We start from the raw sequence: 27369 nt of genomic DNA on the forward strand, positions 1-27369 counted from the left end.
TTGAAATGAAATACAAAGTGTCTCCAAATATTAAATTTAAACTAAATGTGCTTTAATTTGCTCATGTGACTTCAAATCTGATTTTTATGACTTGATTTCAACCATTTGCCTTCTCCCTTGTGCAGCCACAAATTTGGGACCTTTCAAATGATTTCCCCAATTATTTTTAGGCCAACATGTCATTCCAATTCATGCACAATCAGCCTGGCAAATTTCTTCACCAAATTTGCACATGCCTTAATTTTATGAGTTTCTTGGTATTGTATGGCACATTTATTTTGTCTTCTCCCCTTTTTATTTAAAATGCACTTGGTTTAATTCTCAAGATTAAAACTCTAGTTGGTATTTGAAATTGCTCTTGTCATTTCCTCATCATGCATCATAATGCTACTATCTATGGTAAGGATTGGAAATCAATCCCTAAACTTAAGCCTAAAATCATGCTATAATATAGACTAAATATATACATACTAAATATATATGTATAACGTCTAACACCTATCCTTTTGAGTTTTCTGTCCTTTTCCTTAAAAAAGGAGGAAAGCTTGAAACAGGATTGAGATGATTGGTGCTGGAAAAAATGGACTACTTTACTGAATTCGAAATGTTGAATATAATGGATCTTAAAGTTCTCTATGATACCTTAGGATTACTTGATAAGAAGATTACTTAAGTTTTAAACTCTTTTGTTAAATGCAATCAGAGTTGGTAAAATTCTACTTTTATAGGTGAAGAAGCCCACACTATCAAATATAAATTTGGATATTCCAGTCGGCACGCTAGTTGCTGTTGTAGGTGGGACCGGCGAAGGAAAGACATCTCTAATATCAGCAATGCTTGGGGAGCTTCCTCCATTGGGCAATGCAAATGTTTCCCTTAGAGGAACTGTCGCATATGTTCCTCAAGTTTCTTGGATTTTCAATGCTACTGTGAGATTCTGTTTTCCAGACCCTCGTAATATTTTCACTAGCCATAATATGTAAGCACTTCCATTCTTAGTGACTGCAAGTAATTCAATTGTCTTAAATTTAAATCCTTTTTCAGGTACGTGAAAACATATTATTTGGGTCTAGTTTTGAACCAACACGATATTGGAAAGCCATAGATGTCACCGCAATGCATCATGACCTTGATTTGCTTCCAGTTAAGTTAGTGGATTATTATTATGTATCTCAGTAAGTTTTTACAGATATTTAGTTTCCACTCTTTACTAATGTGAGCATGAAATTTCTAATTTTTCTTACACCTTTCAGGGTCGAGATCTTACAGAGATTGGAGAAAGAGGGGTGAATATTAGTGGAGGACAAAAGCAAAGAGTTTCCATGGCAAGGGCTGTCTACTCAAACTCTGATGTATACATCTTTGACGACCCCTTAAGTGCTCTAGATGCACATGTTGCCCAACAGGTAGTTATATACCTATTGTTACTGTGATTAAATAAATGGGGACATTTGTGAATAGATATGATAAAAGGCATAGACCTTGTCCATACAAATGGGGGTTAAGAAGTTGGCTGGCATCAGAAGTTTAAAAGGCTAAGCCCTGTGTATATATATGGAAGGGACCAAGACTCATTTGACTTAAGCTTCTAAGTCAAGTTGAGATCCAAACATGACCATGTGCTCATGCAGGCTCACACATACGGGGAGACTGTAATGTGCACTCCTAACAAGCAGTAGTTTAGTAAGTGTACCACTGAAGTGACTGCCACATGGAGAAGTGGCTTACATGTTGTCATGTTGATGTTGAATATCCACTCTGGCATTCCATAAACACTTACAATTGTTACCTACTTTTGTCTGTCATATTCTTTTGACCACTTATGAAAGCTCAAGTACCTGAATCATGATATTTTGTTGCAGCTGTTTTGAAATTCTCATTCAAGTTTTAATATTAAGTGAACTCTAGACAAATATAATTTGACATGCAGCTCAAAATGTTTCAGGTTTTCAATAGCTGTATAAAAGAAGAGTTGCAAGGAAAGACTAGAGTGCTTGTAACAAATCAGCTACATTTTCTTCCTCATGTAGATAGAATTATTCTGTTATGTGAAGGTATGGTTAAAGAGGACGGAACTTTTGAAGAGCTTTACAGAAATGGCACACTCTTTCAAAAGCTAATGGAAAATGCGGGGAAGATGGAAAACTGCGGTGATGCAGGAGATAGAAAAAATAATATTGAATCTTCACAGACTTCTGCTATCATGGTGCCAGAGCAGCTAAATGATGCAACCTCAATGGCCAAAAGGAAAGAAGGTAAATCTGTTCTTATCAAACAGGAAGAACGGGAGACAGGTGTTGTAAACTGGAGTGTGTTGATGAGGTAATGCATAATTTATGATTTGAGATTATAAACTTAATTTTTCAATCTGACGTCAATGTTTTCATTGGGTAAGGTTAATGTGTTTGAGAATATAAGCTACAGAACTTTATCTGCAGAGGACGTAACCTGTGTTATAATGCTGGGAATTATAACAAAAGTAATACTAAAGAAAAGTGCTTTAGGAGACTTGTGCTGGCAAGATAAACTACTGTCCTATTTTGTGTTCTGTATTATAATTACTGTTTTGCCTTCTCTTAATTTATTTATTCTTTTTCAGGTATACAAATGCTTTGGGATGCTTTTGGGTGGTCATGATACTGTTCTTTTATACTATAACAGAAATTCTCAGACTTCTAATTAGCACATGGTTAAGTGTGTGGACTGAAAAAAGCACCTCAAAGGACTATGTAGCTGCCTTCTATATCTTAATTTATGCTTTGGTATCATCTACACAGGTATAACTTCTATGCAGCCTGTAACAACTGGCATTAATTGAATATTATGCCTCTAAATTGTGTGATAATTGTGATGCTTGCTGTACTGTAAGCTTCAATCATTTCAAAGATTGTAACTAGCTCATTCTTTTTCCAACATGTACAGGTGTTAGCAACCTTGGGAAATTCTTTTTGGTTGATCATATCTAGCCTTAATGCGGCTAGACGACTTCATGATTCAATGCTTCACTCTATACTCAGAGCCCCTATGGTATTCTTCCACACTAACCCCATTGGACGAATTATCAACAGATTTTCAAAGGATCTTGGTGATATTGATCGAAATGTTGCAGGTTCTGTTAATATGTTTCTCAGCCAAGTATGGCAACTTCTCTCAACTTATGCACTCATAGGTGCTGTCAGCACTATATCCCTCTGGGCAATAATGCCACTTATGATACTATTTTATGCTACTTATCTGTATTACCAGGTTGGTCAAAGCATCTCCTCTCCTTTCTTTTTATTTTTTTTATTTTTTATTTTTTCCTCTTTTTCTCTCAATACATGAAACTTCCAAAACCCAAAGAGGGTATATAATTGTATTGGCTGGTGAAAACAAGTAAAACACTTCATCACATGCTTTTTTTTATTTCTCAAACATGTGCCATGCATATTTCAGTAATTTTTTTAAAACTTTCTTTTCATTAGATGATTTGTTCACATATGTAGAGCTACATTTTGCAGAAAATAGAAAAAGTTGTGCTTGAACTTTTACGTTTGTATTTCCCAATTATTAGGTAATATGTGATTTTTGACACTACAGTAAACTGACCACACAGCACATTCCTGGAAACCACTGGATGATGCTCCCATTTCCAAAATATGAATCTGCATCAATTTTTTTTCTCATTATCAAGCATGTACATAAAAAATTAGCTCAATATGTTATATATTTGGAGATTGTTATTGGCACTTATGATTTTGTTATTGAAAATATGGTGCAAATTTTATTACTGAATGGATATCATTGTAATCCCTGAACTGCCCCAAGTAGAAATAGCTGGCAAGAACCTTGTTAACTAACAAGGGAGAAGTGTACGTATGACTATGTAAGTGTGTATTTACTGATAGAAGAAGCTATACATGCTAGGCTATTTATACAGAGGAATGAAAGATGTTAACCACATAATTATTCAAACTCAAAAACCCTAGGCTATGAGTTAATCTCCCAGCTTCCCACGTATCTCTCTAACCCTCCCCCTCAAGTTGGAGCATAGATATTAATTATGCCCAGCTTGTTACAAATATACTCAACTCTACTTCTACCCAGCCCTTTCGTAAACAAATCAGCCAGTTGATCAACACTTCGAACATGCACTGCTGAGACCAGCACTTGTTGCACTTTCTCACGAATGAAATGGTGATCCACCTCAATATGCTTGGTCTGCTCGTGAAACACAGCATTATTCGTGATATGTATCACGGCACTATTGTCACACCACAACTTTATTGGTAACCTCACTCGTACAACTCCAACTTCCTCAAGAATATTACGCACCCAAGTTACCTCACACGTGTGAGCCATAGCCCTATACTCTAACTCTGCACTGGGCCGTGCTACAACACTTTGTTTCTTACTTTTCCACGCAACCAAATTACCTCCCACAAACACACAGTACCCTGTTGTAGACTTCCTGCCACTTAGTGACCCAGCCCAATCCACATCAGAGAATGCCTCAACGCCCATGTGTCCATGATCCGCATACAGTATCCCTTTCCCGGGAGCACTCTTCAGATACTTAACAATCCGAACTGCCGCTTCCCAATGGGTCTGCGTAGGTGACTCCATAAACCAACTTACCACACTCACCGGAAATGAGATATCTGGGCAAGTAATTGTGAGATAATTCAATTTCTCTACCAACCTTCTGTACTGCTTTAGATTATCAAAGGTCTCCCCCTCCCCAGCTACAAGCTTGATGCCTTGATCCATAGGTGTCTCACAAAGCTTTGAGTCTAGTAACCCGCTATCTTCAAGTAACCCGATTATAACATTATTAAAAGTAATTATATGCATTTTATATGGGGTAGGAGAAACTGACAAAATAAATATGAATCTTTTATTGAACTTTTTAATTAAGGGCGTTTTTAGACATTAAAGAGATAGGTAATTTATTATTTGATATTAAATTCTCAATTTTTGGAGCCACATTTAAGAATAAAGTCAATAAACCATACTTGTTCGTTTTTGCATTTTTTTCATTTCTCCTGTGGCTACTTGTTGCAACTTTTGTTTGATTAAACATTGCTTTTATATTGCACAGTATTTAGTATGCCACTCTGTCATATCACATCATTTAATGTACTTTCTTGTATTTTTGTTATAATTGTATTTCATTGGACTCTTTTAATATAAATTTTTAACTGTTTATGTTTCACAGAGCACAGATCGTGAAGTAAAACGTCTGGAGTCTATTACTAGGTCTCCTGTATATGCACAGTTTGGAGAAGCTTTAAATGGTTTATCTAGCATCCGTGCATATAAAGCATATGACAGGTTGGCAAGCATTAATGGGAAATCTATGGACAATAACATGAGATTCACTCTTGTTGCCATAAGCGCTACTCGCTGGCTAGGCATAAGGCTTGAAACATTGGGAGGAATCATGGTATGGTTGACAGCAACATTTGCTGTCATGCAGAATGGAAGAACAGAAAATAAGGTTGCATTTGCTTCTACAATGGGATTGCTGCTAAGTTACAGCCTAAACATTACAACTCTGCTCGGTAATGTTTTTAGACAAGCAAGCAGAGCTGAAAATAGTCTAAATGCGGTTGAGCGTGTTGGGACCTATATAGATTTGACGTCAGAAGCACCTGATGTTATAGAGAGCAACCGTCCTCCACCAGGATGGCCTTCATCTGGATTAATCATGTTTGAGGATGTCGTGCTACGTTACAGATCTGAACTTCCTCCTGTCCTCCATGGCTTGTCCTTCACAATCTTTTCAAGTAAAAAAGTTGGAATTGTTGGAAGAACTGGTGCTGGAAAATCCAGCATGATAAATGCATTATTCCGGATTGTAGAACTCGAGAAAGGAAGAATCTTGATTGATGACTATAACATTGCTAATCTTGGATTGACAGATCTTCGCAGTGCTCTTAGTCTCATACCTCAGACGCCAGTTCTTTTCTCAGGTGCATGTCTTTTTGTCATTTTGGTGCTATTTTCCCATATTCTCATGATTGTTTGGATTGATTTAAAGCTCCATTGGAAATACAGTTCCAGCTATTGAAATGTGGCTTTTACTTGCTTCAGTAATGGTATTAATAGAAGCATGATAGTCTATCATTATCTGCTGCATATATATAAGCATTATATCTTGCTGAATTTCTAAGGTGCATACATCTGATCCTTTTGTTTCTTCACCTAAATATGTGTACCTACTACAATCGAGGAAATTTTGCTATATTTATGAGTCTCAGAAGGTGAATCCAAGCTGAGAATCTTGCTTTCTTTTGGCTGTATTCACTTAATTGTGTGAAGAAAGATACTTGAATTTGATAGATTCAAATGATTGGTACAAAAGAGTAATAAAAATTTTGATTTGGTAGGAAAAAAAAATTTTGGAATTTTGTTGGAGAAAGGAACCTAGTCTAATTCCATGTGAAGAAAGATACTTGAATTTGATAGATTCAAATGATTCGTACAATAAGTATATATACAAGAAAGGAACCTAAACTATAAAGACATGACTCTTCTTACAAATTGTACTCTTGAATGAATAAAATAATATTTTGTTACAGTATGTGTCAAGATTAGATATTTAGAAAACAAGTCAGGATTAATTTTCTTATTCTGGGGTTCTTTTTTACTATATAAAGTTATTGCTTAAAAACCTGAAATGGTGGTACTGATCTGTCTAAAAAATAATATTTTACAGATTGCTAAGTCATTCTCATGACCATTCATTCCTGCTTTTTAGGAACTCTCCGGTTTAATCTTGATCCTTTTAATGAACACAATGATGCTGAGCTTTGGGAAGCCCTAGAGCGCGCACACTTAAAGGAGGTTGTAAGGAGGAGTGCATTTGGTCTTGATGCAGAGGTACAGTTTGTCTTCTCTCTTCTTCTCTCAATCTGTTTGGTTGGAGCTATGGTGAATACTACTATACTAGTAGTTAGGGTTGACATTGTACATATGATGTATTTATCATATATCACCCCTTGACATGATTACTCAAAGGTTTGAAATGAGGAAGAAATGAAAGTATGCTTGCTTTGGTATGGATCAAAATAGGTATAACTTATAAGTTATCATTCCACATGGCCGAACACTTTGACCAGCCCCCAGTCACTTTGTGATCTTAAGACTAACATTAAAATAAAATTAAAAATAAAAAATCCTTCAGACTTCTAGCTAAAAACCAGCTTTTCAGCTTCAAGCTTTCAAAAAGTAATTTGCCCCTTTGAATTATCAAACTTGTTGAAAGTGATGAATTAATAGCCCTGGTGGGTGGCTAATAGCCACCACCTGCTAGTAAGGTGGAAGCCAAGTATATGAAACCAAACAAAAGAGATGTTTATAAATGATAATACTAATATTGTGTCTATTATAAAACTAGTGAGAACAAGGGGTATATATACATAGGAATGACCTTTAGGCAACTAAGTGTGAAAGTTAGAATCCCTCAACATAGGATTCCCCAATAGTATAGTACTTCTCAACAATTACAACTAGGGTTACAGTTATACTTTCTTATATTTCAATAGTTCTCAGCAGAGGAAGTCTATTAAGAAAATCCTCGTGAAAAGATGAAATTAGGAATAGGGACAATAATTACTTCTCTATTATGGTGGCTTTGACTACATGAAGGTTACAGAAGGGGGTGAGAACTTCAGTGTTGGACAGAGGCAATCATTGAGTCTTGCTCGAGCATTGTTGCGGAGGTCAAAGATCCTTGTTCTTGATGAAGCAACTGCAGCTGTTGATGTTGGAACTGACTCGCTTATACAGAAAACTATAAGAGAAGAATTCAAGTCATGCACTGTGCTCATCATTGCTCACCGCCTAAATACAATCATTGACACCAATTGTGTTCTTGTACTTGATGCTGGCCGGGTATGCCCTTTTACAATTTCCGTCTCTGCTTTTTTTTTTTTTTTTTTTTTTTTTTTCCCAATAACTATTAATAGGCTTATCAAATGAATTTGAGAGTCATTAAAAGCTTTAAAACTTGATTAAGGGATCATCTTCTTTAAATTCGGGAATAATTGCACTGTGGTATTAACAAGTATTTAGTATTCTCAACAGGTTTTGGAATATGATACCCCAGAGAAACTTCTGCTGAATGAATCGAGTGCTTTCTCTAAGATGGTTCTAAGCACTGGGGCTGCAAATGCTCAGTATTTACGTAGTTTAGTACTTGAAGGGAACAAATCCCATCTATGTAAATGAGACAAGGAGATTCTTGGGATCTTCCTGTTGGACTGCCGCTGTACGGTTTGCTCTTTCTAAAAATCTTGCTGATTCAATCAAGGAATTTAAAGTGTTGGAGTTTGAAGATGAGAATAGTATTCTTAAGAAAACAGAGGATGCAGTTGTAACACCGCAAGGTGTTTTGGAGGGGAAGCACGATGAAGTCATCGAAGAAGCACTAGATCGCTGTGAGGTCCCTCAACAGAGATGGTGGTCGTCTCTCCTCAGAATTATTGAAGGTATTTATCTCCCTACGCGTGCAATCCCTTCCCCACTTACATGCTGTGTATGCTGACACCTCTTCTGGCTAATTGGGTACTTTCAACTTTCAAGACAGTCTTAGTTTGACATCTCATCTAAAATGTGCAAGTATTCAGTTGGTGTTTTTTAGTTACAGGACTTGAATTCCTTGTTGCCATATTTCATGTTGGTCAGCTTTTTTTGATTCATTATTTAAGGACTCATTACAAAATATGACTTACCTTATCCTTTCTTGGAGTTTATTCCGATCCATTTTTGGTCACTCAACTAGTATTTTCCACTACAGTAGAGTGATCAGAAGTGGAATAAACTCTCCTCTCTAGGGACTACCCTTCAAGAATGTTGATTAAAGCAGAGTGATCTGCTTACAAATTTTACTGCTTGTGATCTGTGTGTCAATAAGAAAGGCCATAAAAAGTGTTGGGTTGTCTCATTTTTGAATTCCTGTTAACAGTCACTGGTTCCTTCTTATAATATACAATGTCTTCCAGGTCTTGCTGTAATGAGCAGGTTGGGACATGGAAGATACCAACTTGACAAAAATGGATCTGCAGAAAGACCAGAAATTTGGAATCATGATGATGAAATGTAGAAACACACACCCACCCACCCCCCTCTTTTTCTTTTTTCTTTTTTTTTTCTTGTCAAAGTCATGTACTGTATAAGAAAAATTGTACCTATGTTGAGTTTGGTATTATTTTCTCTCTATGCCAAGAGCCAAGTAGGGGTGACCACGGTTCGGTTCAAATCGGACGGCTTGAACCGAACCGAGCACTGTTGAACCGGAACCGAAATCGAAATCGAAATCGAATCGTCTGTACGGTTCCGGTTCCGGTTCCTAACAGGAACCAATATGGTTCCTATTAAGGTTCGAGATGAAAAGGAACCAGAACCGGCGGTTTCGGTTCCAAACCGGAAAAAATTAAAAATTATAGTGTTTTTTTAATTTTTTAAAAAAATAAATCCGGTTAAGTTGGAACCGCCGGTTCTGTACATGTTCATCATTTATTGAATACTTGGCATGATTTTTTTTAGTTTAAGATCTCAAATTGAATACTTGCCAAACTTGATCATCATTTATTATGATCCTTCCCTTTTTGTCTTCAATTAGTATTTCATTCTCAACTTGCTAGAGTTAAAGGTATAATCGTTAGGGCATTGCTCACCCTCTTCCTCCCAAGTTGCAAATAAACAAAAAGGGGAAAAAACAATTAATTATCATCGGGTTAGTAACTGAAATGGGCAAAAAGTTGAAAGGAGTGGACAAAAATGGACACCTTTTAAAATTTTTGTACATTTAAAAAAAAAAACTCCATTGGGACTTGTGTTTATGGTAAAATACGCAAGTCCCAAAGGAGTTCCTTAAATGTATGGAAAATATTTTTTTCGTGTAAAATACGAGAAACACAATACGTTCCAAACATGCGTCTCCCCTTTTTGTCCAAAACTGGGTGGGAGTTGCATATAGACCCCCTCATGTAGTTCTTCGTGGAAAGCATTTGAAACATTAAGTTGATGGGTTGCTTAGCCCTATGTCACGACAATGCTAAGTACAGTGATGAGTTTGGTAATTGAGGCAAAGACTTTAGTAAAGCCAAAACCTTCAAGTTGGGAGTACCCTTTGACAACAAGCCTAGCTTTGAAGCGTTCAACAGACCCATTAGAATTGTACTTGATGTGATAGACTCACCTACAACCAAGGAGATGAGTGAGAGACCAAGTGTTATTATGTTCAAGAGCATTTATTTCGGCTTCCATTGCTTGTTTCCATTTTGAATCTGTGCAACCTATAGTATAGGAAGTGGGTTCAGTTTCTTCGGTGATGTTGTTTATAAAATGCGAGTGTTGCAATAAGTATGATTGAGAATTAAGAAAATGGGAAATGGGGTATGTAGGTGAATGGGTGGAGGTGGCCATGTGACATTGGTAATTAGAGAGATGCAGGTGGTTTGGATTGTCTTTGGGATCAACATGGGGCAAGGGAAGGGTTGGATTGCTGTTGCGTGGTAGAGGATAGTGGTGGGGGTGTGGGAGGTGGCAAGGAGTGCATGGAATTTCATATGGTGGTTCGGATATAGCAATAGGTTGTTCGCTATCCTTATTGAGAGTGATAGGGAAAGGGAAGTAGTGGATTCAAAAGTGGGGTCATTAGTTTTGAAGGGAAAATATTTTCATATAAAATCACATCACGACTAAAATATTTTTTGTTAGAAACAAGATCATATAGCTGGTATGCTTTGCGTCCTTATGGATAGCAAGGGAAATGCAGTGTCTGGCCCTAGATACAAATTTGTGTGGATGATGTACAACAAAAGCATAGCAAAGATATACTAAAAGTGCGTAAGTGCTAAAAATCAGGAGCATGACCAAATAATAATTCGTAAGGACTTTTATTGTCTAAAATAGGGGTAGGTGTTCGATTGATAAGATAAGTGGCAGTTAAGACACAGTCGCCCCAAAAACGCAAAGGGAGCCAACTTGGAAGCGCAGGGCACGCGCCACATTAAGGAGGTGGGGGTGCTTGCATTCAACCACTCTATTTTGTTGAGGTGTGCCAGGACAATGGAGTGTTGTAACATTCCTTGTTAAAGCAATAAATTTTGCAAAAACAGTTTGGATGAATTCAGAACCATTATCAAAACAAAAGGTCTTAACGCAAGTATTGAAATGATTTTTAACATAAGCCAAGAAATGAACAAGTAAGAGATAAGCATCGGATTTGTATTTCATCAAATAAGTCCAAGTAGTACAAGAATAATCATCTGGTCAAAAAATAATGGTGAGCATTGTGAGTGGAGTAAAATACTTACTCCAAAGATCGACATGTATAAGTTCAAAGCATGCATTAGTAGAAGTGTGACTAATAGAAAATGGTAAACGCGTTTGTTTGGACATATGACAAATATCACAAAGTTCATGAACAATTTAATATAGAAGATAAATGTTTAAAAACACTATGCAATGGGTGACCAAATCTAGAGTACCAACCAATGTTTAAAAACACTCAAAGGGGTTCATTTGTAATTAAGAAACCAACCATACAAAGACTCCAAGTTCCATATAATCTAAGCTTTTGAGTTCTTTCTTAAGCCTTCTTGCCCTACTCACTTACCTAGACATCCCATCATTTGATTAGCATCACCTTCGAGGATCGAGCGAGGCTGACTTAGCTATTGCGAGGAAAAGAGTAGCTAAGGATGCACGTGACGTCATTAGCGAGAACGAGTCCGTGACAGTTGGTATCAGAGCCGCGTTTGTGATTGGGTTGCTAGTTCGTTGCGATGGAAAACATGGAGGATATGTGTGCGTCCGACACAAATGAGGAACGAGGGAGGGAACCCTTTTCAACCCATGTCAATAAGAGGCGTCGCCAAAGAAAGGCAAGGGAGGTTGCTGCATTGGAGCAAATTGTGGGGGAACATGGAAATAAACTCGAGAGGGTCGAGTTTAACTTTGTCACACTTCAGGAGCACGTTTTGGGGGAACTCGACTAGGTTAAGGACAACAACCAAGCAATAGAGGATTGTCTTAACCAATTTGAGGAGAGGATGATGAACGCCCTTGTAACACCCCACTTTTCTAACTCTTAATTGCAACTCTAAACAGTCATTAACATCACTAAGAAGCGGAAATAACTAAAAGATAATTAGTGGGAGTGTCACCGCCACAACCACCACTCCGTGGTGATTGCACAGGCTAAGGGGTAAAACTAGAAATAATATAAAAGTCTGGTATCCAAAAATAAATACTGGAAACGTAAGGGGTAAAAACGTCACCCCAATAGTCTACATCATCCTCAAAACATAACATCAAAATAAGTCTAAAATTCATAACATGATCATCAATAAAACTAGAGTTTAGACATCTCAAACTAAGACACTAATATAACTCGATCTCTTCTCATTGTTGGGCCCACCTGAAAGGGGTTTTGCAAGCAACACATAGACAAATAGGAAAACACCCGTTAGCACGAAGCTAAGTATAACCACACTCAACCCTGTAAAGCATTCTAGCATATACTTTGAAAACATTGATTTCTTTATAAGCAATAAACTCATCTCAAATCATCTTTAGATCTAACACATACTTTCTAGATGCTTGCACCCTATTATATCAGCTGGCATGCTCATATATATATATATATATATATATATATATATATATATATATATATATATATATATATAAAAGACTGTTCACTTAAATTCATCAGCAATAAACTTCTCAAGTAACTTAACAAGTAATTCATACTTACAAATAGGATCATGCTAATAAACCATATAACAGGTATTCTCATGCTTTCATATTCTCATCTCATAATTCGATAAACAACACGATTATAAATCAACATTCTCATTATGTACTCTCATGCGATACTTTACTCAAACGCAATCTTGTGCAATGCTATAATCATACTCATATGCAATCTTGTACAATTATATATTCATACTCATGCAATCTCGTGCAATGCTATAATCATATGCAATCTCGTGCAACTATATACTCATACTCATATGCAATCTCGTGCAATAATATACTCATACTCATATGCAATCTCGTGCAATAATATACTCATACTCGTATGCAATCTCGTGCAATAATATACTCATACTCATATGCAATCTTGTGCAATGCTATAAACATACTAATATGTAATCTCATACCATACTATGATCATACTCATATGCAATCTCGTGCAATAATATATATATATATATATATATATATATATATATATATATATATATATATATAAATGCTCATACACTCTTTATAAAAATAGAGTACTTTCTGTGGAGGTCTCTTTCTTACTTTCTTGAGTCTCTCTTGACTCTCTTTCTTTCTCTTGAGTCTCTTTTGACTCTCTTTCTTTCTCTGGAGTCTCTTTTGACTCTCTTTCTTGAGTCTCTATTGACTCTCTTCTTTCTCTATACTCGTAGACGACTTAGGGTTTCACCGAAGCGTGAATTACCCCATCGGGAACGGCATAAATCCGACCTAACATCTCCTACCATCTACAAAACCAATCTCGTGGTTCAAACTCTGTGGAATCAGGTATCGAACTATTAGTGTGCACACCCCCTAACCAGGATTCCAAGCCTGGCAGGAAGTTTCCAACCTCGTAACGTGGGAATACGCCGTGTTACATATACTGGGACCTTAATGTTCATAAATATCTCCCGAGAGGACATAGTCCAAACGGTATCCTCCAAAACCTCACCGATATAGATAATACATAAATATATCTCTCATGCATCAATCTCATGCATGCAACAATTCTACTACTTTTCAATGCATCAAAGAATGATATACCACATGTTTATGGTTTTTGAAAGTATTCTTGGGCTCACGTTGACCCCTTATGCATTTTTGAAATATGACACATGTGAAATGTCAAAATGCCCTATAACATGTTTCTAAACCAAGTATAAAATAACATGAAATACTTAAGAATAAAATGTCATGCTCGGTTTGCAACATAGCAAATTCTATACATTCTATCAACAAAATATGCTTCATTTCTCATTGATCAAATATCTCAATCTAGTCATGTTTTCATAATAAATCATATTCTCAAATGATCATGCTTCTTTACTCAATAAAAACATCATCAGATCACATAGTCAAATAATTCTTCATACACAGTAACTTAGCAAATATATACTCTGTGTAGCAATTCTTCACAAATTCCTTCATAACATACTCGTTTTTAATCCAAATCCAACGAAATCAAAGCCAAAACGTGCGTCGAGACGATCCTGAAGAGCCGAGCCACAAGGGCCCGTAACACTCGGTTCGAAACGACACGTAGCTAAGCCACAAGGACCCGGCCACTGCACAGATTCTTCTCAGAATCAAAGTCAGGGACCTGGGGCGGAACTCCTCATGGTCCGCCCCATGTACCCCGCTACTCCACCGGGACTAGGCGGCGGCCCTCCTATAGGGTCGTGCCCTAGTCCCATGCCACTACGGCTCTAGCCGACGGCCCTCCTGATGGGCTGCGGCTAGGGCCGTTAGTCTGTCTGGTGCACACTGTGTGTGCACCAGAAGGCTTTCTCATCTGCAAAACTCAACCAAACAAGTCCAAAAAAATCTCAACAACTCACAAACAAATACTAGATCACTTCTAAGCATAAACACAACAAAATCTCATAGTTTCTACTCATTTCTACTCAATACTAAGGCTTCACAGAGCCAAATTTTAAAGAGGAATCCAAGGGGTTATACCTCTTGTAGTTCTTCTTCTAGCTTGGATCTCTTCTTCCTCTCTATCTAGCTAGTGCCTCCTTCACCACCTATACTTCCCAAACACACCATACAACCTTAGCCTTGAACCTCAAATATTAAAAGAAACTAGAAGAGAAATGAAGGCTAGGATTGAAGAAGGAAATGAGCTTACTGTGATGTTGTTTTCTCCATTTCTCTTGGCAGACAAAGTGTGTGGAGAGGCAAAGAAAGAGATCAGGGAATCAAGATGGAATAGTGGAGTTTATATAGGGTCCAAAACCCTAGGTAGAAGGCCAATGATTGGTTGAGGGCAAAATGGTAAAACTTGCATACAAAGTGTTTCTCAGCAAAGTCTTTTGGAATGAAATGGTTCACCTTGTATCATGGACCAAGGCTAGAAATGCTAACTTTAAATACTTTGGGGTTGAAAATGAATTTCCTCAAAAAGCTATTTGGATGAACACTTGTTTAAAATCTTTTTGAATTCTCCCGGTCTCACTCAGATAAATTTCTCGATTTAAATCTTGGTACGCGAAGTACCCGAAAACTTAGGAATTTTCGAATAGAATCAAATTTTGGTGTCGAATTAATTTAAAACGTGCCGAAAATATTTTATTCAAACACCAATTGATCGTAAAAATTTTTAATAGAGTGAAAAAGGCTATTTTGGGATTTCTTAATACTAGATTTATAAAATGAAATGTTGGGTTGTCACAGCCCTCGAAACTTTGCAAGCAAGCATCAAGACGAGATGTACCACTGCCACTTCAAGCCCAAGGGTAGAGGTTCCAAAGCCCGCATGCTTCAAAGGCATAAGAGACACCAAGGAGGTCGAAAAATTCCTTTGTCAAATGGAGCAATATTTCGAGAACCTTGGCCTCGACGACGAAGTAAAGAAGATCAAGGCCGCTACCTCATGCCTTACCGATATGGCTATGCTTTGGTGGAGATGAGAGCTGATATGGGTAATTTCGGTGTATTCGTAGAATATATGTACTGTATTTAATATGTATGAACAAGAGAGATATAGCTCAAAGTGGTGTTTTATTCATATGTGTTCTTGAATCTCTTTGTAGAGGGAAGGGGGAGAACATTAATTTAGAGAGAGAGAGAGAGAGTTAGTGGAGAATGGAAAAATCCCCTAAAATGAAGGGTCAAATGCCCTTATATAGGTCAAACCAAGTCGGGTTTGACCTTGACCCAAACCGTTTGACTCGACCCAAATAGGAGCACAGAGCGTACGAGGAGCCTGAACTCGGGGTATATTTCCCATCATGAAGCCCCCCTAGTCCATGCCCTAACGATGCGTTAGCGAGGAAGGGTTCGGGCTGGAAAACTTATTATACGGTCCATGACTTATACCGGTTGCCTCATTAAAAACCTTAAGCTAATAAAAAACCTAGTGGGAAAATTTTTTAGCTAAGGAAAAAAGAGCACAATGCTAAACGCAGTCTGGTGGACTAAAAAAGGGGGTTGCCCGACCTAGGGGTCAGTTTTGCAACACGATCCGAGAGGTTGAACCTTTACCGATCGAGCGGCGGGGAAGCTAGCTAAGATCGGGTTAGCTGCGATCTAGAGGTCTACTTTACCGGTCTACCGACCGGGTTTCTAGGTATAACCGGGAGGTCGGATTAATTTGCGATTTGGGGACCGAACTTTCTATGACTTAACACTAGGAGACCCGTTGGTCTAACGATAGCGGGATGCGCTCGGTTTATGAATTGAAAGTCCCAGGTGGAGGGACACTTGGAGACCCGATGGTCTAACGAAGATGAGACCAGGAAGGTCAATCTACGCTTTTGATCGGGAAGGTCGATCTACACGTGAAGCGATCTACGGGACCAGGAAAGTCGATCTACGCGTTAAGCGATCTACGAGACCGGGAAGGTCACTTTGCTCGGGAAGCACTTCAGTGCTCGAGTTCCAAAGGCTGAGGGAGCGTGCTCTACAACCTTATGAGTGTAGCCCTCCACTACCTTAGTTGCGAGAACCGTCAACCTAAGGGAGTAGATACGATAGTTTCCCAAGTTTGCTTTGCAACTTGGATTGCGATCGGGAAATAACCCGACTGATTTTCATGATGCCGACGCATCCAACTATACTTAGGGTACCGACGGCCGGTTTGCCTAGCTTGTAGGACTTGGAGGATTTATGAAGTTTAAATTTACCGATCAATAGACCAGACCTCTAGTATGATAGAGGGTTTGCATGCTACTCGACCGATCTACTCGGGAAACACTATAGTGAACGAGCTACTCTACCTGAGAAATACTTTAGCGAATGATGGCGAACGAGCTATTCAACCCGTGTAGACCCCCCACTCCCTTAGGGGCGAGAATCGTCAACATTAGGGAGTAGATGCGATGGGTTCTCGAGTTCGCCTTTTAACTTCGATTGCGAATGGGAAATGACCCGATCGAGCTTATGATGCCAATGTATTGGATTATACTCACAGCGTCGACGATCGGGAAGCGACCCGATCGGGCGCACAACGCCGGTGTACTACCGGTCGCCTTGCCTAATTCGTAGGACTTTGGAACTTTGCTAGATCTAGTCGCACCGATCAAGGGATCGGTCCTTTAACATGATAGGGATCAGTGGTGGGCTATGTCGACCTAACCGGGCATAAAGCGCCGGCGGTGGCAATGATGCCGACCGGACCGGTCTTAGAGCGCCGGTGGTGGCTATGCCGACCTAACCAGGCGTAGAGCGCCGGCGGTGGCAATGATGCCAACTGGACCGGACTTAGAGCGCCGGTGGTGGCAATGCCGACCTAACCAGCTGGCGTAGAGCGTTGGAGGTGCAATGATGCCGACCTAACTGGACTTAGAGCACCGGTGGTGGCTATGCCGAACTAACCGGACTTAGAGCGCCGGTGGTGGCCATGATGCCGACTGGACCGATCTTAGAGCGCCGGTGGTGGCAATGCCAACCTAACCGGGCGTAGAGTGCAGGCGGTGGCAATTATGCCGACCGGACCGGACTTAGAGCGCCGGTGGTGGCAATGCCGACCTAACCAGGCGTAGAGCGTCGGAGGTGGCAATGATGCCGACCTAACTGGTCTTAGAGCGTCGGTGGTGGCAATGCCGACCTAACCGGACTTAGCACACGGCTAATCCATATACACTATATGGAGTCGAGACATAAAGCTTTTCGACACTAAGGTCGGTAGGTCGGACTTGGGCCCTGATCGGTATTGAGCAAGAACTTGAAGTTGGCGCAACACCGCGACCGTTAACATCTAGAGAACCAGGAGAAGTTTAAGCGACTTTGTGGTCATTTAGGCAACAAGGCCGGAAAGTTTAAGCGACTTTGCGGTCGTTTGGGCAATAAGGCTGGAAAATTTAAGCGACATTGTGGTCGTTTGGGCAACAAGGCCGAAAAGTTTAAGCGACATTGTGGTCGTTTGGGCAACAAGGCCGGAAAGTTTAAGCGACATTGTGGTCGGGTATTAGTTCTAGACAGTTAGGTAGTGAGTTGCGGCCGGGCTCGTCCTCGAGGGTCGGGAGACAAGAATTGCCTACTTAGTAGGGCTTGGTGACGGGACTTTTCCCGGGCTCAACAGTGCCGGTGGTGGCGTGGCCAAACCGACCGGACTTTTTAGTGCCGGTGGTGAGAATACCATCCTAACCGGACTCATTACATTTAATTCTCCCTATTACAATATTCTAGGTACAAAGCTATAGCCTATACAAATCATAATCTAATACAATTTTCTAAGTACAAGCTATAACTTATACAATTATATTCCAGCCTATACACTTTCTATAATTTTAATTTAAATTTCTACGACCCATTCTAGTTGATGGGTATGACCAATACAGTCTACTATTTTGAAATTTACATTAAAAACTTTATAAACTCGAAATTCAATCGGCACGCATGCAATTATATTCGCACGGGAAAGATTTGATCACTACCCTCCTCATTAGATTAGAAATCTTTGTTGAGCCACTGGAAGGTGCCGATCTCATGTTCGGCGACAGTGTCTCGGGAATTCCGCGAGACATTTTTATATTTCCCGGTTGTATCATACTCCGCTTTCCGGGATTGGCGCTCCGGTTGCATAATGGCGATTCCGGTGGTCGGTTACGATCGACACTTGCCGAGCCTATGTGGCGGGATGGCTCGGGAAGCTCAGGGGAAGCTTAGTGAAACTTGAACAATGGGTCGGGACTGCCTCTCAGGAGCGATTGATCGAATGGTGCCTTAACGCCGCTACAGACCATCAGCTCGGGAGAACAGAGAATCAGATACTTGTTCTTGAAGATCTATGGCTGCTCGGAGGGCTTGGGGCGTAGACGGTACATGACCGGTATACGCAAGAGCTCGGCTCGGAGAGCCAGCTCGGAGAAGATCCAGTCCGAAATGCTATGCGAACGACCATGTCATTAACAACGGGAATTACACTGTTCGTAATACCTCGGGCTCGGAGAACTGATCGTATGACCGGGAACGTTGTGCGCTGGTGTTTCAACCACGATCGGAAACAAGCCAAGGTGACACTCTGGAGGCTTGGCGAAGCTCGAACAATTATTCTTTGTGCTTTGACAAACGATCGGGAACTGAGCCAATAATTTTGTAGTCAACCAGAACTATGCTCGCCGATACCCTCTGAAGATTCTTGCGGTGAAGTTACCGGTCGGAATCGCATGCCCGTACTGCTCTGTGCTCGGGAATTTTAAACGTAACAAAGCCTTTTAGATTCTGGGCCTTCGCTCGGGAAGCTTGTGACACCCCGTAAATCTAAATGCTAATTGGGAGTAATTAAGGAATTAATCCTAGCCTTCGTTGGTAATTTCTTCCTAAAATCCTGAAATTTCATAGTCGAAGGACTAGAAATCACTACTACACAGAACGCTTTTAACGTCGGCTAAATTGGACTTTTAACGTCAGCCAAAAAGCGATGTTGTTATTAGGGGTGTAAATGAGCCGAGCCGCTCGCGAGCCGCTCACGAGCGGCTCGTCAAATAAACGAGCACGAGCCGAGCCTAGATACTCTAGGCTCGTGGCTCGTCGAGCCGGCTCGCGAGCCGTATAATATATGGTATAATATAATTAAAATACATGGAGTTACCAAAAACAAAGTAAGTTAACTTTTATGCTAAAAGATACATTATTTTTTAAAAAAATATTTGTTTAATTGTATACTTATTTTTATTTTATTTTTTTTGTAGAAAGAGAAATCATTCCAAGAAATATTTCTTCCGGCATCCAACTCATGAAAGTAAGTTACAAAGTAACATCTTTGTTTAACTATTTTTAATTAATTTCATTTATTATCTAATATTATTCATTTTTTTTTTGCAAGTTGAACAGATATTTCCTGTTTTGAACATATCCGGGACGAAATATATATGTACAAGGAATCAAGGACTACTACACTGTTGACTTGTGTTTTGTTGTGATTTGCAAACTTATTTTGAATGTTTTGAAGTTTGAACAATGTTATTGACTTGTGTCTTCACTATCTTTTACTTCGTTGCAAAATTATTTTGATTGTTTTGATTTGAAGTTTGGATTATTTATGTATGGATAAAACAGAGTAGTTTAAATTTTAAATCAAACAGGTCAAACCGTCAAATTCAAGGTTAAAATCGAGCACGCATTTGAACTCAAACTCGAGCTCGAGTTCGAGCCTGATCTCGAGCTCGAGTTCGAGCCTGATCTCGAGCTCGAATTCGAGCTCAAAATCATGCTCGAACTCGAGCTCAAGATCGAGTTCGAGCTCGAGCTCGAGCATCCAGTCACGAGCTCGATCGAGCACGAGCTCGAGCTCGAGCATAGCTTCATTTACCGAGCTCGAGCTCGAGCATGGGTATGCTCGAGCTCGGCTCGGCTCGTTTACACCCCTAGTTGTTATGGGCGACGTTGTATCGAAAATATACAACGTCGGCTAAATAAATAACCGACTTCGTATATTTTTTTTAATTATTAAAACATACAACGTCGGCTATTAACAAATAGCCGACGTTGTATGTATATTAAAAAAAAATTCTGAATACATACGACGTCGATTATTTATTAATAACCGACTATGTATTTAATTTTTAAAAAATTAACATAACACGTCGGTTTTTATAAAAAATCGACGTGTTATGTAATTGAAAAATTTAAAAAAAATATCTAGAGCATTGAAAACAATCATAAATAAAAATGAAAATGAAAACACTCATATGGTTTGGTTTGCTATGTTCAGAGCAACACAACAAAAATTAGATATCAATTTTAAGAGGGTGCCTAATGACTTACAGTGTGATGTGAATCCACTTCTGTCAGAAATTTATATTAACAAACTAATATAACAAAAATTTATTAACAAACTAATATAACAAATTAATTTAGATTTTTTTGTCATGCATAATAATCATAATAATTAGCAGGATGAGCAGACAGTCAATAGTCAAATTACATAAATCCCAAACAATAAAGCACCTCATGCTCTGGCTTCTTCTTTTCCTTCATCTTGACGTCTTCTACTTGTTCAGCACTGATTACCTTGTTTACAACCCCTTCCTTTCTCCTTAGAGCCCTAGTAGAATTTTCAAAATTCCACCCATATTTAGAAATATAAATTTAAAATAAGGAATTAAATTAAGTGATAGAACATGAGTCATCAACTATTCTCATATTGCCATTGGCATTTACTTGGTTGATGATAGGTAATGAGCATGTCTATCGGGAAAGGAAGTGGTTTTCAATAACGGTAAATAAAATACATATGCTAATTATGAGGTATTCACAGGGAGTGCATACTCACTTTAGCTGCCTTTGCCACAAGCTTTTTCTCCTTTTCTGTCATAAACCATGTTCTTTTAGGGCGTGAATAAATCTCATCTTTGTGTGCAAACATATTTTCTGCCTGCAAATTCATTAATAAGCAGAAACTATAGTTGGTCACATTGTGCTCAGTGTTAAACATCCTTTCTTTTGTTGCTTTGTTACTATTCAGGTGTACTATGTGAACCAGAAGCTGGTTATACCTATGCTTTGTGCATACCTCTTGCAGTTGAAGCAAAACTTTTGCATCAGAAAATAAATCAACTATAATACCTTAAATAATTAGGTCAACAAAAGTAAGAAGCAGCGTATGGAACTTGATAAAAATGTACCTATCAGTGCATGCCTCCTCATATTTTTTGTATGTTAGCACTCATTTATGAGTACCATAATATCAATCTAAAGCAGCCAGTTAGGAAAATGATCCCCACACATCAGTTAGAGATTCATGTGGACTTTCAATTACTGGCAACAAGGAAAAAACACTTATATTCCAGCTTTAAAAAGTTGCTTTACTGCACAACAAGAAAACAGGAAAAGACAAGCTTATTCCAATCCAGGATAACTGTAACACCCCGCGTTACGGCCCATAAACCAATTAATTAATTACCCAGAAAGAAAGATTAAAATCTCATTAACTAGGAAAGGCCCACCATAAGCCCATAGACCCTTATCCCTAAATCCAACCCTTAGTCCCATAGGAAATAGAAGTAGCCAATTATATATATAGGGGCATAGGAGGCACCTAGAATTCACACCACAAATAATCCCTCACCACACAAGAAAGTTCCAAGAACTCTCTTAGGAGAAATCAAGAAAGGAGGAATCTTAAAGAAAGACCCTTCATAGCCAAGGAAATTAATTAAGGCTAAGACGTAACCCATGTCTCAACAAAACCTATTTTCTTCGCTATAATCTCTTTCCTTGGCCTCCCTCTATATTCTTGTGTCTTGATCGAATTCTTCTATGATAATTATGTTATGTTCTTGATGATTGATAAGATGACTTATATGCGTTCTTGAGAATCTTGATGACCTTGATGATAAAAAGAAGTTCTTGATTATGATGTGATGATTCTTGACGAATCTTGATATTTTCTTGATGTTGAAAATAAAATATGTTCTTGATGATTTGGGTGGGATTAGAGCCCTAGGTTGGATTGGGAATTTGTATTAAGGACATTCTTGATTTATATTTGGGTGGGAATTCGCATGATCGGGTGTTGTTTATATATAGGATAAGTCCTACATGATTCTTGCCTTTGATCCGTTAATTGCTTATGTGGTGTCGTTATTTGCGTTTAAAGGTGTCTAAGCATGGTTTCGGGTTCCACAAAGGATCCCGGGACGAATTTGTGATGAATGAGTCAGTGGGGGGTAGGTGGGGGTGGGGGAACCCACCACCTACCCGCTGCCCGAAGGGCACTGCCCGGCAGCGGGCAGCCACTGGGCAGCCGGCTACCCGCTGCCCGGAACAGTGCCCACCGGCGGGCAGTCGGCGGGTGACCCCCACCCACTGGCTACTCGCGGGTTCATACCCCACCCCGGGTCCCCGGCTTCCCCGTTTGATGTTCCCCGTTCCCCATGGTGTCCCAACGGACCCCGTTTGCCGTGCCTGAGTCTAGTTTGGAATTTCGGGTACCATTCGTAGGTTAAACGAGTCTTAGGAATTGCATGCTAGTTAAATTGGTAACCCGTGGACCTAGGTGGAAGTTATATGAGCCCCTAGGAATTATTCTTAGTATGTGAATGATCACAAGTAAGCTTAATTATATGTCTCCCCTTCCCTATGTGAATTATGTGTCATTACGTGCTATTGTGTGTTACGTGATGCATGACCCCGACTTGGTTAAGATCAATTGGGCTATACAGGTAGTTGAATGAGTTGAGAACCATCCCAACTTTTAACCGGGCCGGTTAAGACCGGTCAGGGATATTGATATGATATAGGACTGAGGTCCACTATATGGGAAGTTGAATGGGCTGAGAACCATCCCAACTGTTAACCAGGCTGGTAGAGACCGGTCAGGTATATAAAGATTATGTATAGGACTGAAGGTCCACATGGGCCTCGGTGATATGACCCACCGACCTGGACGCGCCAGGTGGTGTATAGGGCCAACAAGCCGAGGAAGGCTGTAGCCCACTGACCTGAGTAATCAGGCGGTGTGTAGGGCTACGGCTGGCTGCGATCCACCGAGTGGTGGGACATCGGTATGTAGGACCGCAGTCTCCGAGGATCTTTGCCTATCGACTGAGTTTAGCTCAGCGGTGTGTCGGGCTTGATCCGCTACGGCTCGCAGATTATGCGCATCAACGGTGTGTAGGGTCGTAAGTCCCCCCTTGTAAAGGGGATCGCGGTCCACCGACTGGGCGCGTCAGCGGTGTGTCGGATCGTGGTCCGACGTTGAGTTCGTCAGCGGTTCTCGAAGGGTTGGTTGCAATAAACTCCCCTCGTACCGCGGTACTGAGGTAGGCTGCTGCGGGGCCGTGTTAATGCTATAAGCATTAACCCTCATGTTCGGGGCATGCGATTGGTCCCGTGGCGCCATCAATGATTATGTGATATGGATGATGATTGGTTGATGATGTGGTTTGAAATTGAGGAGTGGCCTGTGACCGTAAATGCGTATTCCTTATGATGTTATTCCTACTTTACTGCTTATTGTTGTCTTATGTGCTTGTCCCTAATTGCTGAGTCTATTCCTGGTTTTAAAACTAGTGTCTCTTAAGTATATATCTTCCTGCTTCGAAATGATTTTTGTATATATATATATATATATATATATATATATATATATATATATATATATATATATATATATATATATATATATATATATATATATATATATACTATATTTCAACGCGTTGGAGTGGGTTACCAGCATCTCTCGCTGAACAGATATATTTGGCTTTCAGGCACAGAGGAGTAGACACCGGTTCGCGCTAGAGATTTGGAGCGTAGAGTAGATAGTTTCCCTTTTGGCCTGCGTGCCATGCTTATGTATTTACGTTATTGAGGATATTAGTTAGTTAGCCTGTGCACCTGAGTTCTCTAGCTCAAGTGTGGCATAGCACCCCGTACTCTATTATATTATGTTTTGGGATTTAATAAGAATTTACCTTTATTATATAAGTCTTAAAAGTTGAAAAATTTCGGGGTGTTACAATAACAATGCCAAGAAAGAATACGAATATCTACCAATAGCAAACCATCAAATGTATAAAATATATGTTGTATTGTTAATTTATTATGTAAGTCATAATACCCATTTTAAAATGTCCACATGCAAAAAGAAACAGGAAAGGACAATCTTTTCTTAAGTGGTCATGTTTAACAGTTACAAACAAATTATAAAATTGGTATAAAAGCTTCAAGAAACCAATTATTATCTTCAATGATCAGAATAATAGTGCATACCATTGATGAAACATAAGATTACAAATGAAGAGAAAAGATTAAAAGTAATGGCCTAATAACTTTAGCCTCTCTTACCAAGAATAAAAACAACCATGAGGAAGTAATTCGTCCGGTAGCTGTAATGAAAAAAGAGAAGAAAAAAACAAGAGAAAGAAGAGTCAATACATTGCAGATTGCAATAGTATAGTTGTTTAGGAAATCTAAATAGTGCATAAATTTGAGTCGCTAGATCTCTTTTTTCATCTAAGTGTGCGTATAGTGTATACCTCAAGCCAACATTTCCATTTCATTTCTTCTTATTTTATGTTCAAAGGGAGATTTTCCACTAGAACATGCATGATGGATCTTTAGCTTCTTCACATGAAGAGAAAAATAACTTAAATAAATCTAAACTAAAACAAACAATAAAATTTTCAGTCTAACATATACAATAGCATTTGAACCTCTCTTCTTGAAGGATTTCTGCAACTTGGTCCTCCATAATGGTCAATTATTTTAGCCCATTTGATTATTGATTGCTCGGCAACAATTCGACTCTTCAGCCTTGAACCAGCTCGTTTAACCTGCCCATTATTGCAATAGTAAGTCTGTGTGTACTTGTAACTGTTTCTAAAGGAAAATTATACTCATCTCCCAATGGAGTGGAGAAAATTAGATAAGAAAAGTTTAACATGTTCAACCACCTCCTGTGTTGATCCATGGCGCTCATCAAGATCTGCCGGTAATTAGGTAATGGAACTTTGCTCACAACAAGTGCCTTACCCTTGTTATACGCATGACTTTCTTCCTAGAAATAAAAGACCAGAAGAAAAAAATTAGCATTGCCTTCATCATATCAAGATTTAGACTGTGAATTGACACTGAAACATGTTAGGATTGAGGGGAGGGGGAGACAACAACATCATTAAATTCTATTGTTTGAAATATATATTATATAAGCTCAGTCTGCTCATGCCATTTGCACAGTAACCAATTACCATATAAAAGACTACACTGTGTCTTAGGATTGAAAATGATAAGCTATGGTTACAACTTAAAAAGAAAGCAAGTCACGGACAAAAGATATTAAATTAGATTGGAAGTAAAGAATGGAAATAAACTACAATATGGTAAATTCAGTACATAACAAACCAAAATTTCATTAAATTAATGATTGCCAATTACCAATATATATTATTCAAAATCCACTTACAAGCCATATCAGACAACTTTCCCTGATCATCCCTGCTAAGGTTTCTCTTAATTATCATCTCCTGCTCTCCTCCTCTCTTGAACTGCTCAATTTTATGCCCATCAGTATAGCAAAGCATAGTTAGAAAACCAATTAAGACCACATGTAGAACAATTTAATAGAAATAAAACTAAATAAATTATATCCATGGGGAAAATAAAATCCAAATACTTGAACTGTTAAGCTAGAATCATATAATGCATCACGAAATCCCAACTTATATAGAAAGATTTACATGCACTCAACCATCATAAAAATGAACAAGAATAATAACCAAAATTATCAAACAATTGTAAAGGAAATAGAATAAAATTCAAACTGCCAATCAATAAGAATAATTGAGAGAATCAATCTTGCTTTATTTTCCTTGATTTCCTAAGCTGATTTCCTGTGTCATATCATCACTCCCCTTTGCAACCAAATGTATAGACATGTGCATAAACCAAACAATTCAATGAGACTTTAAAAGTAACACAAATGGCAAGATTGAAACAAATCCCTGTCAATAGGGATACTCAAAGAGCATAATAAACAAACAAATAAAGAATAGATAAGAGAGTATACATCAATTAGGGCAGTAGCATATGTTTCAAAATTGAGTTGTCCAGAAACTGTTATGAACTAGATTCAGTTTTTGGGATTTTGTTCACTGGAGAATTCGTAGGTTCTTTGGAGTATGAAACCAAATGGACTTTGTGTACTTGCATAGTTGCATCCACATGAAACAATTGAAAGTTGTTAGGAAATAATTAATATATGACTCAAATTCATGAAGTCATACACAACCCACCCATGTCGTAGCTGCATTTCTCCATTACGCACACCGTTGCCGCAATTGCCTCCTCTATTGCACGTCTTCAATTTCCATGCGCTATTTTCTCATTTTTGAAGTATATAAATAGTAGCTTTGCTTTGTAATTCAAAACATCAATTCAATTGAATTCTTTTCTTTCATTCTCTTTATTCTCACGTAGATATATATATATATATATATATATATATATATATATATATATATTCCCTTTGTTAATTATTTATTTGTCATTTATATATTTTCCCTATTATTTAACTTCTATAATTCTCAATTTTCGATTTTTCGCTTCCGCATTATTCCGCTATATTCCTAACAAGTGGTATCAAAGCGGTTTATTTGAGAATTATTTTCAAAGATGTCAACTAAGTTCGATATCGAGAAGCTCGACGGGAAAATT

The 27369-nt window shown here is 38.7% G+C and overlaps 1 protein-coding gene and 1 pseudogene across 1 annotated transcript in view; both read left to right on the top strand.

Annotated features, from left to right (window-relative positions):
- Nucleotides 1-9213, top strand: part of LOC109180687 — a 33790-nt pseudogene extending 24577 nt beyond the window's left edge.
- LOC109180685 (ABC transporter C family member 12-like) overlaps nt 1-27369 on the top strand; it is a 113617-nt gene that overhangs the window by 25123 nt on the left and 61125 nt on the right. The gene's annotated exons all lie outside the window — the stretch shown is intronic.

The sequence above is a fragment of the Ipomoea nil genome, unplaced genomic scaffold (genome assembly GCF_001879475.1).
Source record: "Ipomoea nil cultivar Tokyo-kokei standard unplaced genomic scaffold, Asagao_1.1 scaffold1031, whole genome shotgun sequence".
Lineage (NCBI taxonomy): Eukaryota > Viridiplantae > Streptophyta > Magnoliopsida > Solanales > Convolvulaceae > Ipomoea > Ipomoea nil.